The following is an 18,526-nucleotide window of genomic DNA, read 5'->3' on the forward strand; positions in this document are numbered from 1 at the left end:
TAGTGGTTTTAATGTTACATTCCAGTTCCAGATTTTCTTCTTAATGTGGTTAATGTGATTAAAAGAATTTTTGGTTATGATGATGCTTTTCCAGCTTTTCTTATTATTAAAGGTAAGTGGTTATGAACTTATGATGTTAAATGGTGCAATTCTTTTTAGGGGGTTATGAATTTCAATTTTATGGTACTATGTAGTTTGTGATGCAAATGCAATTCATGATGTATCGGCATTTTGATGATACTTTTGTTGATTAGCTTTATGTTTTTAAGTTAATGATATTCCACTATAATTTCACCATTTTGTTATGTTAGAAGAGATTAGGGTGATGTATTTTTATGTTTTAAACTTATAATGTGTCATTTTGATAGGATTTTTCGATCTGGATTCGATCCTACGATCATAATTTTGCAAAATGAAAAACAATCCTATGTAGGATGTCGATATCGACGACCTAAATAAAAACAAATCCAAACAAAATTAATTTTAATCAAATCTATCTTGATCACAATAAAAATATTATAAATGTTGAACAAATATCGATCCAATGTAAATGTAAAAATAAGACAAAACTGTAATTCTCGTGGTTTGCAAAAATTTTTGGATGAGTTCTAAAAAATTTTAAATTTGCATGGAAGGTTTAAAATCATGAATTTTCCATGAATTTGGTAGTATTTTTATTATTAAAAAGGGTTGATGTCGCATTATGACCACCAACTATTGTTTATGTTCCCAGTTAATAAATCGTATTCAATATGTCACTACTGAGAGATATCATCGAAAAGTTAATTTTCTAAATCAATAGTCTTACACGGTATCATGTTGGAAAAATTTGTTAACATTATGTCTCACACACATACATAAGCATACACGTGTCACATCATTGGAGGCTCATTTAAGATTTTTTTTGTTATTAAATTTATTAGAGCTTTAAAAGAAATCATTTATATTTATTTTTAGTGTAAATTGCAAGATTCTTTTTTATTATTAAATTTATATTTTTAGTGTAAAAGAAATCAATAGCCTGGCTGTTTGTTAGCCGATGGTCATGTTGGGTTACTGGTGCACTTAAATTTGTCCAAAATTTGCTATGGTTGTGCCTACTTTTCTATTATTTAATTTACATTTATAATACATCCAAAAATATATAAAAATAAAAATACAAAACCTTACTCTATTACAAACATATTAGCAAAATTGACCAACCCAACAATACAACAATTTATATAAAATACCTAAAAACAAATCGCAAAGTATTTAGACAAGAACAACACATTCATTCCTAATAAATGTGATTAATGGTTTGTTTAGACAAAATTGCAAAAATGTCATTGTGGTATGCAAATTTTTGGGGTTTATCCAAACCCTGAGTTTTTTGGATTCATGGTCCTTTTGAAGTGGTTTGTATGTGAAAATAGTCCCTCCGAAAATTGAAATGACTATAATACCCTTAGGGTATTTATTTTTCATTTTTCTTTAATTTTTCTTAAAATTTAATATTTATTTATTTATTTTAACAATTAAAAAAATAATAAAGGACCCACCTCTCTCTCTCTCTCTCTCTCTCTCTCTCTCTCTCTCTCTCTCTCTCTCCATGGCCAGTAAACAAACAAGATCAGAGAGTGGTCAAAAACAATGATGATCTCTTTTTTGAGGATTTTTGTCAAACACCTTGTGTGCGAGATTCGGCACTCCACTTCAACATGTACTTTATTAGTAGAAGCATCCCATTTCTGATATACAACCCAAACCAAAATCGGACACTAAGATTGTTGTTATCTAAAAATAAAGGTAATTGTTGCTGGCCTTAATTTTAATTCGAGAATATCTTGTAAATCTGTGCTTGAATCGTCACCCAATACATGCCTTTGCTCCTTAATCCATCCTCTCAAACAGCTCTCATGCCAATTTGTTTCTGATCATCTCAGCTCATACCTGAAATTAAGATCACGTTACTGGTAAAAAGAAGATGCTATGGGAGGATGTCGATAGAGACGATGATCAGTAGGGAAAGGTGGGAGGCTAATTATCGAAGCACTATGAAAATTGATAGAAAAAACAAAAAGAACTTTCATGTGTAAAAGTTATCTTTAGGGCATAACAAAAGTGTAGATTTATATATTCTTGGACACTTTGAGAAGTTTACAAGGCTCCGGCTCCAGTTTCACAATGCTCTGGTGGGTTTGGTTCTTTCCGTGGTCCATCATCATCTTCCTCAACCACCTGCAACTTTGATTTTTGATTTAGGTTATGATCAGTTCTTGAACACATAACAGGTGTATCTCGATTTATCCTTTTACCCCTGAATCAATCGGAGCAGATCACCCGAATACCTTTAGAGATCTCACCGGAGAGGTTGCCACTGAATGAAGATGAAGCAGCTGCTAGTAATGGAGGAGTGATGTTTTTTATTGTCTTCTATCCACTCCTCTCGTCTTCCAGGTTCAAATCAACGACCCTCTCTGATGTCCAAACCCCGTTCTTCATCTTGCACTTACATCCCCTCTCACCACCTCCTTCTGAAATCACCCATCAAGAACCCTTTGTACTTTCATTCGTCACCTGCAGATCACACAGATCCTTATCTCCCCCTTTAGCTCTATCAATAAAAAAACCGAATCGAGTACCAAAACATTTCTCTTTCCTTTTGATAAACCCCAACACACCACCAATTTTGTTACTTTCGTATTATCATCCTTTTTGCTAATCTGATTTTTAATGGCTTTGAGTTATAGGTGGGGTGGGGAGAAGAAGATACATGGGTTTTTTTTTTTTTTTTTTTTTTTTTTTTTTTTTTTTTTGAGAGTGAGAGAGAGAGATGTGGGCCCAAATTAATTAATTGTTTTCTTTTTCATTTAAATTAAATAGAAAAAAACATAAAAAATAAATCAGAAGGGCATTATAGTCATTTTAGTTTACCGAGGGACCAAATCCGCAACGAAACTAGTTCAAAAGGACCACTAATCCAAAAAAGTCGGGGTTTGGACTAAAACCCCAAAAAAATACATACCACAAGGACCATTTTTGCAATTTCGTAGTTTGTTTATTAATTTATGCATGCAGGTAAATAAATAATAGTACTTTCTAAAATATAATTGCATAAAAACTAGCACAATGTCAAAATTCAGTTTAATTATAGTATTTTAATTGTTGCTTCAAGAACGCAAATAATAAGAATGATCAACATATAATGGTTCAACGACTATTAAGTCTGAAATTGGTTATGATACATTGTATGTTTCATTAAAATAAATAAATAAAGCGGATCAATTATACTACTACTAATGGTTGTGTTTGTTGATTATTAGTAGTATAATTGAAAAATAATCGAAAAATAACATATATTCATATATATATCTACAATTCAAGTATAATCCTAAAAACTACTTTAGTAATTTAAATACTCTCATAGCATTAAAAGTAAAAGATGTAAGAATAATCGATAAACGAAGAAGTATAATTGTTAAAGGAAAATGAAATCTTATAGAAGGAAACCAAAATAAATCAGACGATATAAAGTAAATAATTAGATCATTAAGTTTAAGAATATAAAAATGACAGAAATAAAATATTTCTAAATATATTAAAGAGATACAAACAATAAAAATATCAGGAGAAATATCAACAGGAGAAGAAAAATCTAACAAACAAAAAAATTAAACATGACAACATTAGATATATCATCCATAAAAATAAAATATAAACATGACAACAAAGCAAAACTTGCATTTGTTGAAAATCTATTTGGAGAAAATGAAAAAAGAATGTGGCAACAATGGCGCACCATGTACCCTGATGCCTACACCACACTAGAGGCTATAGCGGACGACCCACAAAACATTACTTCACAAGTTTGCCAAATTATTCTTCTGGAAGACCCCTACCGAGGATCTACTGAAGAACAAGATGCAGCCTACAGAGATCTTGAACGACTCACCTGTGAACACACAAAAGACCTATGGAAATTCCTTGATGAATTCAGGATTTTGGCTTCAAAATCAGGCAGGATGTTCTTCCCATCCACAACAGAGAAATTCTTCACCAAACTTCCACCAATATTATCAAAGAAAATTGAAGAATTATTTAGAGCCAAATATCCTGGTCTTGGATCAGGAGTCCTACCAGCGATCAAGTTCACACATAGCTTTGTTGCAGAAATATGCAAAGAAGCTGCCCTACAAAAAGAATTAAGAGCACTTGACTTCTGTTCTAACATCCCAATCCCCGGATATTATAAAGCAACAAAGAAATATGGCCTCAGAAGATCAACAACATACAAAGGTAAACCCCACAAAACCCACATCAAGGTCTTCAAGAGGAAATATAAAGATGATAGGAGCAGGATTTCCAAATGCAAGTGCTACATCTGTGGAAAGGAAGGACACCTTGCACGAGACTGCAGAAGTGAAAAAGGGAATATGGCTAGAGCCGCCGTATTTCAAAATATGGAACTTGGTGATGAATGGGATGTCATTTCAGCCGACAATGATGATTCTAGTGTTTATAGTTTTTCCGAAGGAGAGCAGGGAAAAACAAATCAGAACATTGGGACATTAATCAATGAATCACCACTTGAAGAAACATGTTTTATGTTCCATCCAGGAAGTTCTTCACAAATTCAAAAGCAAACACAGGAAGTGGGCTCATGGAGGCCAGATAAACAACTTCCTCAAAATAGCAAAAATTGTCAGCATAATTGGGAAGAAAATGGTCTGACAAACCATGTGATGTGCTATTATTGTGGGATAGCTACAACACATAGGTCCAGGTTACATTGCTCACACTGTAAGCTCACAACATGTGCTCTTTGTGCCTTCAATTACCTTGGCAAAAGGATAACAATCAAAAGAGAAGAAAGAATTGCTGAAAGTACCCAACGAGAGGTTCAGTTGCTAAAAGAACTTTTGCAAGAAAAAGACAAGAATTTCAAACAAGCCCTCTAAGATCAAGCCAAGGAATATGCAGAAAGACTCAGGACTGAAGGGCAGATGTTCAAAGTAAATGCTATTTTAGATAGTGGTGCAACCGCTTGCTGTGTAAGCAAGGCAGTCATACCACAAGAAGCCTTAGAACCACTTGAACGAATTGTTTATTTCAATGGTGTTAACTCACGGCAACCTGCAGATCACAAAATTAAACCTGGCTACTTTGTGATTGAAGGTAATAAATTCAGAATGCCTCTGATCTATGTTCTTGATATGAGCATAAGTGATGGGATACAAATGCTCATCGGAACGAATTTCACAAGAGCCATGAATGGAGGAATTCGAATTGAAGGGGACGAAATAACCTTGTACAAAAGGGTTACAAAAATAAGATCTTTCCCCTAGGCTCATCTTGCTCAAGGACTTCTCTATCATTATTGTCAACAGAGTATCTTCTAGGTTCTGGCCTTCGTGAGTATCTTGTGAACTTTAAGCTTTGTGATCTGTCAAGCCTGTTATTGACAGCTACTCCGATTGGAACTCTGACTGTTGCTTGAGTTGATGGTTGAAGGTGCCAACTTCTTCCCTCAAGGTCTGATATGCTTAGATTCTCGCCTGGAATTGCTATGATTCCGCTTGTTTCCAGGTGGTCTACTGCATTTTGGACTTCATATTCAAAGCCCAACTTTAACCACCGGACTCTTGAGGCTTTGTTGGAATTAGTTTTGTTGTAAAAACTAATTATTGCCTGGCAATCAGTTCTGAGGGTTATTTCCTTCTTGTCTAAGTAATGGATCTTCAATTTCTCCAGTGTGTTTATGCAGGCATTGATTTCAGCGTCAATGGTGGATTGTATAGTTTTAAACCTCCCGCTGGTATAGGCGCAAACTTGTTCTTGAGACTTTGGGTCTCCTTTCTTGTTCTTCCACTTGCAAATTCCTCCCCATCCTTCCATGCATCCATCCGTTTCTAGGATTAAATAGGCTTCTTTTGGTGGGATTTGAAGGTCTGGTAACTCTTGAACTTGCCTCTTTATCTTCTTTATCAGTTCGTAATCTGAAGGTTTGAGCCTTTTGTCTCCATGCAGGCTTGTTTTTTCATATAGGGGTCCAAGTAAGATACCAAGCTTTGGGATATATCCTCTTGCGTAATTAAGAATTCCTAAGAATGATCGTAGGCCTGCTTTTGTCTTCATATTTTCTTCATTGAAATCAGCAATTTTCTTAATTATGTGTGGTTGGAGTTTAAGCTTCTGCCTTCCAACGACTGCTCCGAGGAAATCTATTTCTGTTACTGCAATCTTCATTTTTGTTGGAGAGAGGACGAGGCCAAATTCTTTGCACTTTTGAACCAATATCCTTAAATGGTGTTTATGTTGCTCTTCGTTTTCTGAGAAGACCAAAATGTCGTCAATGTAAACTGCGATAAAATTTTCCGTTCCTCTAAAACATCGATCCATTTTTCGTTGGAAGATTGCTGGGGCATTTTTTAGCCCAAATGGCATAACTAGCCATTCATATAATCCTCCTGGTACCAGAAAAGCAGTCCATGGTATGGATGCTTCTTCCATTGCTACTTGATGGAATCCTGATTTTAAATCAAATTTGGAATAAATCTTGGATCTCCCGATTCTGTGTAGCAACGTGTTGCTCGGCTATTCTTTGAACTAGATCGAGAACTTGACTTTTAGTGAGGGGTTGATATTGATGTACTTCAAACGAGATTTGCTGTAGGCTTTTTCTGGTTTCACTCTGGGTTTTTCTTATCAATTCCTCACAGGTTTCTAAACGAAGTTGTAATTCCTTTTGATTTTCAAGTATCTGATGAAAACGTTTGATGCAAACTTTTGCGTGTAAAAGTAGTTTATCATGAATACAGGAAATATTATTACTTAAAACTGGCAGCTTGACCTTTTGAGTTTCTTCAAGGTTGAGATATTCAAGGTTAGCAGTTCGGGAATGTTTATACCAATCTGCTATATCTTGTTCAAAACGATCAGTCATAGAAAATAATAACTTCTGTATTTATACTAAGGGAGTTACTATTCTTATTGGACTTGTGGATGCTAATATTCTTTGAAAAATGTTCACGTTTCCACACATAATTCCCCCTTCTGGGTACTTGATCGCGTGTACTTTGGCTTTTACATTAGTTTTTGAAAACAGGACCCACATAAATAAGAAATCCAATAACAACCGTTTAGGATAATACAGACGATATTACTTTAAATAACCAAAGATTTTTAAACAAAACTAGAAGGAAGGTACAAATATCCTTTTCCTGCAAACCTTGAATGGGCTTTTAAGCTACCATGCTTATAAACGCTTTGTTCATAAGCTCTGATACCAAATAAAAATATTTACCAGGAAAGTATTTTTATTCTAAGAAAGTATTTTTATTCTAAGAACAAAGACTAAATCTTAGAATATTCAAACATATTTATTAAAACTTACTTGTAAGAAAGTATTTTTATTCTAAGAACAAAGACTAAATCTTAGAATATTCAAACATATTTATTAAAACTTACTTGAAAAAAAAGGTTTAAGAACTTCCAACTTATATTTCACACAATATGATTCTTACAAGGGAGATAGAGAGAGAAGTGTATATGCTTTTCGATGCCTCTCTATCGGAAAATAAACACACTTATTTATACAAGATTTTAAGTGGACAACTCAATTATAGAGAAAACCCACGATAAGGTAGCTGGACCACCTATTATTCAAACTTATTCACAGCTGGCTTCAATAATTCTCAGGACTGCTGTGAGGTGGGGCAGGTTTCTAGAGAAAATTTGACAAACCAGGCAAAGTAGGATAATAATTTAAACAAACAGACAAACAGCTGTAAAGTGGTCCGAACACGTTGCTTTTTAGAGTCGACAGTATCTGGCTCCACGTATATTGGTTCTCTTCGAAAGAAGGCCTAGTGTATGGAGTATAGCGTCATCCCATCCGTCATCTTCAAGAATGTAACTGGTACAGTTACATTCTTCCTCTTTGTTATTGTCTCCTGTGGAATCGTCATCCCTTACGTATCCGAGGCCCGTACGATAATATTTGTGAGTTTCATATGGGCCTAGTGTTTTATTCGTGTCTTGTGATTCATCAGTCCAGTCTCCTTTAGGCTTGTATGCATGGACCGGGTTGTTTCTGAAAATGGGCTTTTCCTCTTCTTCAGTTATGCAGTTGATTGACAGGGAATTGTTAGGCCTTTGGGCTCTTTTTGCCTGATCTATGATTTCTTTTCCTTGGGCTTTGGTTTGGCTTTGGGCTTCAACTTTATTAGCTCGTATTGAGTATGTTCCAAAACGTGCTCCATACCATTCTCTTCAGGCTCATCTTGCTCAAGGACTTCTCTATCATTATTGTCAACAGAGTATCTTCTAGGTTCTGGCCTTCGTGAGTATCTTGTGAACTTTAAGCTTTGTGATCTGTCAAGCCTGTTATTGACAGCTACTCCGATTGGAACTCTGACTGTTGCTTGAGTTGATGGTTGAAGGTGCCAACTTCTTCCCTCAAGGTCTGATATGCTTAGATTCTCGCCTGGAATTGCTATGATTCCGCTTGTTTCCAGGTGGTCTACTACATTTTGGACTTCATATTCAAAGCCCATGTAGCTGGTGTTTGATAATCTTCCGGTGAGATTAATGGTTACCAGGAGGTTGCTTTCTCCTCCTTGCCATGCTTCATAGCCATGAGTTTGGATTGCAACTTCAATGTGGTTATGGAAATCTTCTGTGCTTATCATCATATTTGGCACCATATAGATTAACTGCGTTCGGCGCAAACTTGTTCTTGAGACTTTGGGTCTCCTTTCTTGTTCTTCCACTTGCAAATTCCTCCCCATCCTTCCATGCATCCATCCGTTTCTAGGATTAAATAGGCTTCTTTTGGTGGGATTTGAAGGTCTGGTAACTCTTGAACTTGCCTCTTTATCTTCTTTATCAGTTCGTAATCTGAAGGTTTGAGCCTTTTGTCTCCATGCAGGCTTGTTTTTTCATATAGGGGTCCAAGTAAGATACCAAGCTTTGGGATATATCCTCTTGCGTAATTAAGAATTCCTAAGAATGATCGTAGGCCTGCTTTTGTCTTCATATTTTCTTCATTGAAATCAGCAATTTTCTTAATTATGTGTGGTTGGAGTTTAAGCTTCTGCCTTCCAACGACTGCTGGAATTGCTATGATTCCGCTTGTTTCCAGGTGGTCTACTGCATTTTGGACTTCATATTCAAAGCCCATGTAGCTGGTGTTTGATAATCTTCCGGTGAGATTAATGGTTACCAGGAGGTTGCTTTCTCCTCCTTGCCATGCTTCATAGCCATGAGTTTGGATTGCAACTTCAATGTGGTTATGGAAATCTTCTGTGCTTATCATCATATTTGGCACCATATAGATTAACTGCGTTCCTGCAGATAAGTCTATTTCCATTGTCCCTATGATGGCTGTACTGTTTTCCCATCTAGTATCACGGAGTACTGCTAGTGCCATAGTCCCTGCTCCTCTCCTATGGAGTGCATGTATGCGGATCATAATTAATCCCATGTGTACATGTTGCAACCCTGATTCTTGAAGTTGTCTATAACTTTGATCATTACAGAGCCTTATATTTGTCTGAAAAAGCCTACAGCAAATCTCGTTTGAAGTACATCAATATCAACCCCTCACTAAAAGTCAAGTTCTCGATCTAGTTCAAAGAATAGCCGAGCAACCAAAATTGGTTGAGAAAGAAGCACTCAAACTCACGGAAGACCTTAATCAGAAGATCCAGAAGGTTGAACGCCTTCTGCATGAAGTAAGAGCCTTCTTAACCTCATGAGCCTAGCTAGTGTCAGAGCTAGTTCGGACTATCAGGAAGCCGTCGGTGCAACAAAAGACTTTGATTCACCTGCAGTTGGATTTGCAAAACCATCTGATTACAAAAGTGGTGTAGCAGCGCAAAACGCAGCCATAATTAAACAAAACAACACCCTATTATATCTAGTAATAAAGCAAAACCAGAAGCTTTCAGAAATAGAAGAAAAGGTTGAAAGACTACAAAAGGAAGTCAGTCGTGGAAAAGAAGCAACACCCGCAGACCTTGAAGAATCCATCATCAGCTTATCCAAACGGTTAGACAAAGTTTCAATTACGGAAAAAACAGTCACTTCAAGAAAACAAGGTCCTATATACTTTTACCAAGATCCCAACATAATATTTAAAGAAGAATACAAGAAAGACTCGAGAAAATGAGCCACATGGCAGCCGTTCTTAACAGAGAATCTGTAACCCAGACTCAACCACCAACACAAGAAGATCAGATACGAGGATATCAACAGATTCAATGACTTCAGTACAACACAAGAAGAAGTCTTCAGAGGACGTTTGGAACAAGGTACAACAGAACCTTAGAATCCATGGTTAGCCCAGAAAGACAACTAGAACTTTCAAGAAGCAGAAGGGCAAGTCTCGTTCCGGCAGAAGTCCTGTACTCCAACAACAGAACCACAGTTCGTCACAGAGTGTATCAACACTATTCAGAAAGAAGGATACTGGTAACAGAAGAGCAACAGACAAATATAAGGCTCTGTAATGATCAAAGTTACAGACAACTTCAAGAATCAGGGTTGCAACATGTACACATGGGATTAATTATGATCCGCATACATGCACTCCATAGGAGAGGAGCAGGGACTATGGCACTAGCAGTACTCCGTGATACTAGATGGGAAAACAGTACAACCATCATAGGGACAATGGAAATAGACTTATCTGCAGGAACGCAGTTAATCTATATGGTGCCAAATATGATGATAAGCACAGAAGATTTCCATAACCACATTGAAGTTGCAATCCAAACTCATGGCTATGAAGCATGGCAAGGAGGAGAAAGCAACCTCCTGGTAACCATTAATCTCACCGGAAGATTATCAAACACCAGCTACATGGGCTTTGAATATGAAGTCCAAAATGCAGTAGACCACCTGGAAACAAGCGGAATCATAGCAATTCCAGGCGAGAATCTAAGCATATCAGACCTTGAGGGAAGAAGTTGGCACCTTCAACCATCAACTCAAGCAACAGTCAGAGTTCCAATCGGAGTAGCTGTCAATAACAGGCTTGACAGATCACAAAGCTTAAAGTTCACAAGATACTCACGAAGGCCAGAACCTAGAAGATACTCTGTTGACAATAATGATAGAGAAGTCCTTGAGCAAGATGAGCCTGAAGAAGAAACCTTTTTTTTCAAGTAAGTTTTAATAAATATGTTTGAATATTCTAAGATTTAGTCTTTGTTCTTAGAATAAAAATACTTTCTTACAAGTAAGTTTTAATAAATATGTTTGAATATTCTAAGATTTAGTCTTTGTTCTTAGAATAAAAATACTTTCTTAGAATAAAAATACTTTCCTGGTAAATATTTTTATTTGGTATCAGAGCTTATGAACAAAGCGTTTATAAGCATGGTAGCTTAAAAGCCCATTCAAGGTTTGCAGGAAAAGGATATTTGTACCTTTCTTCTAGTTTTGTTTAAAAATCTTTGGTTATTTAAAGTAATATCGTCTGTATTATCCTAAACGGTTGTTATTGGATTTCTTATTTATGTGGGTCCTGTTTTCAAAAACTAATGTAAAAGCCAAAGTACACGCGATCAAGTACCCAGAAGGGGGAATTATGTGTGGAAACGTGAACATTTTTCAAAGAATTTTAGCATCCACAAGTCCAATAAGAATAGTAACTCCCTTAGTATAAATACAGAAGTTATTATTTTCTATGACTGATCGTTTTGAACAAGATATAGCAGATTGGTATAAACATTCCCGAACTGCTAACCTTGAATATCTCAACCTTGAAGAAACTCAAAAGGTCAAGCTGCCAGTTTTAAGTAATAATATTTCCTGTATTCATGATAAACTACTTTTACACGCAAAAGTTTGCATCAAACGTTTTCATCAGATACTTGAAAATCAAAAGGAATTACAACTTCGTTTAGAAACCTGTGAGGAATTGATAAGAAAAACCCAGAGTGAAACCCGAAAATGAGCCACAGGGCAGCCGTTCTTAACAGAGAATCTGTAACCCAGACTCAACCACCAACACAAGAAGATCAGATACGAGGATATCAACAGATTCAACGACTTCAGTACAACACAAGAAGAAGTCTTCAGAGGACGTTTGGAACAAGGTACAACAGAACCTTAGAATCCATGGTTAGCCCAGAAAGACAACTAGAACTTTCAAGAAGCAGAAGGGCAAGTCTCGTTCCGGCAGAAGTCCTGTACTCCAACAACAGAACCACAGTTCGTCACAGAGTGTATCAACACTATTCAGAAAGAAGGATACTGGTAACAGAAGAGCAACAGACAAATATAAGGCTCTGTAATGATCAAAGTTACAGACAACTTCAAGAATCAGGGTTGCAACATGTACACATGGGATTAATTATGATCCGCATACATGCACTCCATAGGAGAGGAGCAGGGACTATGGCACTAGCAGTACTCCGTGATACTAGATGGGAAAACAGTACAACCATCATAGGGACAATGGAAATAGACTTATCTGCAGGAACGCAGTTAATCTATATGGTGCCAAATATGATGATAAGCACAGAAGATTTCCATAACCACATTGAAGTTGCAATCCAAACTCATGGCTATGAAGCATGGCAAGGAGGAGAAAGCAACCTCCTGGTAACCATTAATCTCACCGGAAGATTATCAAACACCAGCTACATGGGCTTTGAATATGAAGTCCAAAATGCAGTAGACCACCTGGAAACAAGCGGAATCATAGCAATTCCAGGCGAGAATCTAAGCATATCAGACCTTGAGGGAAGAAGTTGGCACCTTCAACCATCAACTCAAGCAACAGTCAGAGTTCCAATCGGAGTAGCTGTCAATAACAGGCTTGACAGATCACAAAGCTTAAAGTTCACAAGATACTCACGAAGGCCAGAACCTAGAAGATACTCTGTTGACAATAATGATAGAGAAGTCCTTGAGCAAGATGAGCCTGAAGAAGAATTTATTGGGGCATTTATTCAACAAAACAATTGGGATACTCTAGGAGAGCCATATGGAAAATTTGACTATCTGGTCAAATATGATCCCCCTTCTGAAACAATTGCAATAGAGGACATCATACCTTCCGGCTGGGAGACGGATGATGAACAAGACAAAGATGAACATGATCAGAAAGACCCCTTTGGTGCGATAAACACAGAAAAAACAGTTGCCGTCACAACCGAAGAAGACGCTATGGAATATCCAAGAATCCGAAAGCTCAGAAGAGACCTAGAGCAGTTAGCCTTCCCAAATACAGAAGAAAGCGGACAATATGATCCTCCAAGTGATCATAATATGGGTCTCCCAACCTACCCACCTGCTAGACAGCAACAACAGCAGCAACCCACAGGGTTCAACTATCCAAGAACCAATAGAGTGTTTAAAGGAGGATATGGTGAATACTATAATCAGCAGTGGACATTACCACCAGCCCACCTCGGCATAGGAGTTTTACTAATCCTACCAGCAGATCCAGGCTTACGGGCAGACGTAATCTCCAGATGGGAGTCTATAACAATTAATAGACTCAACGACCAAGATTGGCCTGACAACAAAGCAAAACTTGCATTTGTTGAAAATCTATTTGGAGAAAATCAAAAAAGAATGTGGCAACAATGGCGAACCATGTACCCTGATGCCTACACCACACTAGAGGCTATAGCGGACGACCCACAAAACATTACTTCACAAGTTCGCCAAATTATTCTTCTGGAAGACCCCTATCGAGGATCTACTGAAGAACAAGATGCAGCCTACGATCTTGAACGACTCACCTGTGAACACACAAAAGACCTATGGAAATTCCTTGATGAATTCAGGATTTTGGCTTCAAAATCAGGCAGGATGTTCTTCCCATCCACAACAGAGAAATTCTTCACCAAACTTCCACCAATATTATCAAAGAAAATTGAAGAATTATTTAGAGCCAAATATCCTGGTCTTGGATCAGGAGTCCTACCAGCGATCAAGTTCACACATAGCTTTGTTGCAGAAATGTGCAAAGAAGCTGCCCTACAAAAAGAATTAAGAGCACTTGACTTCTGTTCTAACATCCCAATCCCCGGATATTATAAAGCAACAAAGAAATACGGCCTCAGAAGATCAACAACATACAAAGGTAAACCCCACAAAACCCACATCAAGGTCTTCAAGAGGAAATATAAAGATGATAGGAGCAGGATTTCCAAATGCAAGTGCTACATCTGTGGAAAGGAAGGACACTTTGCATGAGACTGCAGAAGTGAAAAAGGGAATATGGCTAGAGCCGCCGTATTTCAAAATATGGAACTTGGTGATGAATGGGATGTCATTTCAGCCGACAATGATGATTATAGTGTTTATAGTTTTTCCGAAGGAGAGCAGGGAAAAACAAATCAGAACATTGGGACATTAATCAATGAATCACCACTTGAAGAAACATGTTTTATGTTCCATCCAGGAAGTTCTTCACAAATTCAAAAGCAAACACAGGAAGTGGGCTCATGGAGGCCAGACAAACAACTTCCTCAAAATAGCAAAAATTGTCAGCATAATTGGGAAGAAAATGGTCTGACAAACCATGTGATGTGCTATTATTGTGGGATAGCTACAACACATAGGTCCAGGTTACATTGCTCACACTGTAAGCTCACAACATGTGCTCTTTGTGCCTTCAATTACCTTGGCAAAAGGATAACAATCAAAAGAGAAGAAAGAATTGCTGAAAGTACCCAACGAGAGGTTCAGTTGCTAAAAGAACTTTTGCAAGAAAAAGACAAGAATTTCAAACAAGCCCTCCAAGATCAAGCCAAGGAATATGCAGAAAGACTCAGGACTGAAGGGCATGCACTCTTAAATAGAGACATTGACACTCTAAAACTGCAAAATGAAATACGAAGCTTAAAGGAAACTCTAATGGAGCAAAGAGTTGAAATAGCAAACATGCAGAAAGACTATGAACATTAGCTGCATAATAGAATTATGGATGTTCATATTCTTAAAGATCAGCTTAGAATGGCAAGAGAAAAGATAAAAGATTTAGAGGAAGAGATAAGATGCTTCCAAGAAATAAACACGCCCGAACCAGAAACCCCATACCAAGACTCTCAAAATCCTTACTCGAATGAACAATTCCCACCCTTAGAAACCCAGAAGTCAGCCAAAGTGTTCATCGAAACAGAAGTCCACCATTCAATGAATACAGTTGAAGAACCCAAAGTAAGAAAGGTGACAAACAAACTATACAATGTCACCGTTGAATTCGAAATCCAAGGCGTCCAGATGTTCAAAGTAAATGCTATTTTAGATACTGGTGCAACCGCTTGCTGTGTAAGCAAGGCAGTCATACCACAAGAAGCCTTAGAACCACTTGAACGAACTGTTTATTTCAATGGTGTTAACTCACGGCAACCTGCAGATCACAAAATTAAACCTGGCTACTTTGTGATTGAAGGTAATAAATTCAGAATGCCTCTGATCTATGTTCTTGATATGAGCATAAGTGATGGGATACAAATGCTCATCGGAACGAATTTCACAAGAGCCATGAATGGAGGAATTCGAATTGAAGGGGACGAAATAACCTTGTACAAAAGGGTTACAAAAATAAGATCTTTCCCCCAGGCAGAGGTTGCTGCAGTCGAAGAAGTTCAAGGATGGGACTGGTACGACGATGAAGCTCATCAAATGTTACAGGAAGCATATGTAACTTCACCTGCTATACCAGAGATTAGTCTAAATCTCTCAAAAGATTTCAACCCAGTCATCCAAGAGCTTAAGCAACAAGGCTATATTGGTGAAGAACCGTTGAAACACTGGCGAAAGAATGGAGAGTTATGCAAAATTGATATCATCAACCCTGATATCACAATACAAGACAAGCCTCTCAAGCACGTGACACCGGCCATGGAAGACGCCTTCAAAAGGCACATTGATGCTCTACTACAATTAGGAGTTATAAGACACAGTTCAAGTAGACACAGGACCATGGCCATGTTAGTCAACTCAGGCACAACAATCGACACCAAAACTGGTGAAGAGATAAAAGGAAAGGAACGTATGGTCTTCAATTATCGAACATTGAATGACAATACGTACAAAGATCAATACTCTCTGCCAGGTATTAACACGTTGCTACACAGAATCGGGAGATCCAAGATTTATTCCAAATTTGATTTAAAATCAGGATTCCATCAAGTAGCAATGGAAGAAGCATCCATACCATGGACTGCTTTTCTGGTACCAGGAGGATTATATGAATGGCTAGTTATGCCATTTGGGCTAAAAAATGCCCCAGCAATCTTCCAACGAAAAATGGATCGATGTTTTAGAGGAACGGAAAATTTTATCGCAGTTTACATTGACGACATTTTGGTCTTCTCAGAAAACGAAGAGCAACATAAACACCATTTAAGGATATTGGTTCAAAAGTGCAAAGAATTTGGCCTCGTCCTCTCTCCAACAAAAATGAAGATTGCAGTAACAGAAATAGATTTCCTCGGAGCAGTCGTTGGAAGGCAGAAGCTTAAACTCCAACCACACATAATTAAGAAAATTGCTGATTTCAATGAAGAAAATATGAAGACAAAAGCAGGCCTACGATCATTCTTAGGAATTCTTAATTACGCAAGAGGATATATCCCAAAGCTTGGTATCTTACTTGGACCCCTATATGAAAAAACAAGCCTGCATGGAGACAAAAGGCTCAAACCTTCAGATTACGAACTGATAAAGAAGATAAAGAGGCAAGTTCAAGAGTTACCAGACCTTCAAATCCCACCAAAAGAAGCCTATTTAATCCTAGAAACGGATGGATGCATGGAAGGATGGGGAGGAATTTGCAAGTGGAAGAACAAGAAAGGAGACCCAAAGTCTCAAGAACAAGTTTGCGCCTATACCAGCGGGAGGTTTAAAACTATACAATCCACCATTGACGCTGAAATCAATGCCTGCATAAACACACTGGAGAAATTGAAGATCCATTACTTAGACAAGAAGGAAATAACCCTCAGAACTGATTGCCAGACAATAATTAGTTTTTACAACAAAACTAATTCCAACAAAGCCTCAAGAGTCCGGTGGTTAAAGTTTACAGATGCAGTTACAGGAACTGGAGTACAAATCAATATCGAACATATTGATGGGAAACAAAATGTTTTAGCAGACTCCTTATCACAAATGGTAACCTTTTGTTTGCAGGATCACGAGAAGCAGCCAGAGGCCAAGATGATAATGAAAGTAGCCGAAGAAGCAATCCAGGATAAGAGAATTAGTAAAGACCAAAGGATGGAAGAACTCAAGCAAATGCAAAGCCTTTTGGAAGAATTGAAGTTACTACCAAAACCCATAATCAAAACCAAGGACCAACCGCAGGAAGTTACTTACCCTTTAGCCCAAAGATTTACTCAAGAAAGTCCTTCAACCTTAAAACCACAAAGCATGGCAAACATGAATCTGGCCCAATTTCATGAAGCCCATAAAAAGGAGAAAAATTGTAAAACCCAATGGTATGAAGCAGAAACCCATGACGATAGCGGAAGATGGGAATGGTATGGAGCACATTTTGGAACATACTCAATACGAGCTAATAAAGTTGAAGCCCAAAGCCAAACCAAAGCCCAAGGAAAAGAAATCATAGATCAGGCAAAAAGAGCCCAAAGGCCTAACAATTCCCTGTCAATCAACTGCATAACTGAAGAAGAGGAAAAGCCCATTTTCAGAAACAACCCGGTCCATGCATACAAGCCTAAAGGAGACTGGACTGATGAATCACAAGACACGAATAAAACACTAGGCCCATATGAAACTCACAATTATTATCGTACGGGCCTCGGATACGTAAGGGATGACGATTCCACAGGAGACAATAACAAAGAGGAAGAATGTAACTGTACCAGTTACATTCTTGAAGATGACGGATGGGATGACGCTATACTCCATACACTAGGCCTTCTTTCGAAGAGAACCAATATACGTGGAGCCAGATACTGTCGACTCTAAAAAGCAACGTGTTCGGATCACTTTACAGCTGTTTGTCTGTTTGTTTAAATTATTATCCTACTTTGCCTGGTTTGTCAAATTTTCTCTAGAAACCTGCCCCACCTCACAGCAGTCCTGAGAATTATTGAAGCCAGCTGTGAATAAGTTTGAATAATAGGTGGTCCAGCTACCTTATCGTGGGTTTTCTCTATAATTGAGTTGTCCACTTAAAATCTTGTATAAATAAGTGTGTTTATTTTCCGATAGAGAGGCATCGAAAAGCATATACACTTCTCTCTCTATCTCCCTTGTAAGAATCATATTGTGTGAAATATAAGTTGGAAGTTCTTAAACCTTTTTTTTCAAGTAAGTTTTAATAAATATGTTTGAATATTCTAAGATTTAGTCTGGTAGGACTCCTAATCCAAGACCAGGATATTTGGCTCTAAATAATTCTTCAATTTTCTTTGATAATATTGGTGGAAGTTTGGTGAAGAATTTCTCTGTTGTGGATGGGAAGAACATCCTGCCTGATTTTGAAGCCAAAATCCTGAATTCATCAAGGAATTTCCATAGGTCTTTTGTGTGTTCACAGGTGAGT

The sequence above is a fragment of the Lactuca virosa genome, chromosome 6, assembly GCF_052849685.1.
Source record: "Lactuca virosa cultivar CGN04683 chromosome 6, Lactuca_virosa_CGN04683_v6, whole genome shotgun sequence".
NCBI classification, from domain to species: domain Eukaryota; kingdom Viridiplantae; phylum Streptophyta; class Magnoliopsida; order Asterales; family Asteraceae; genus Lactuca; species Lactuca virosa.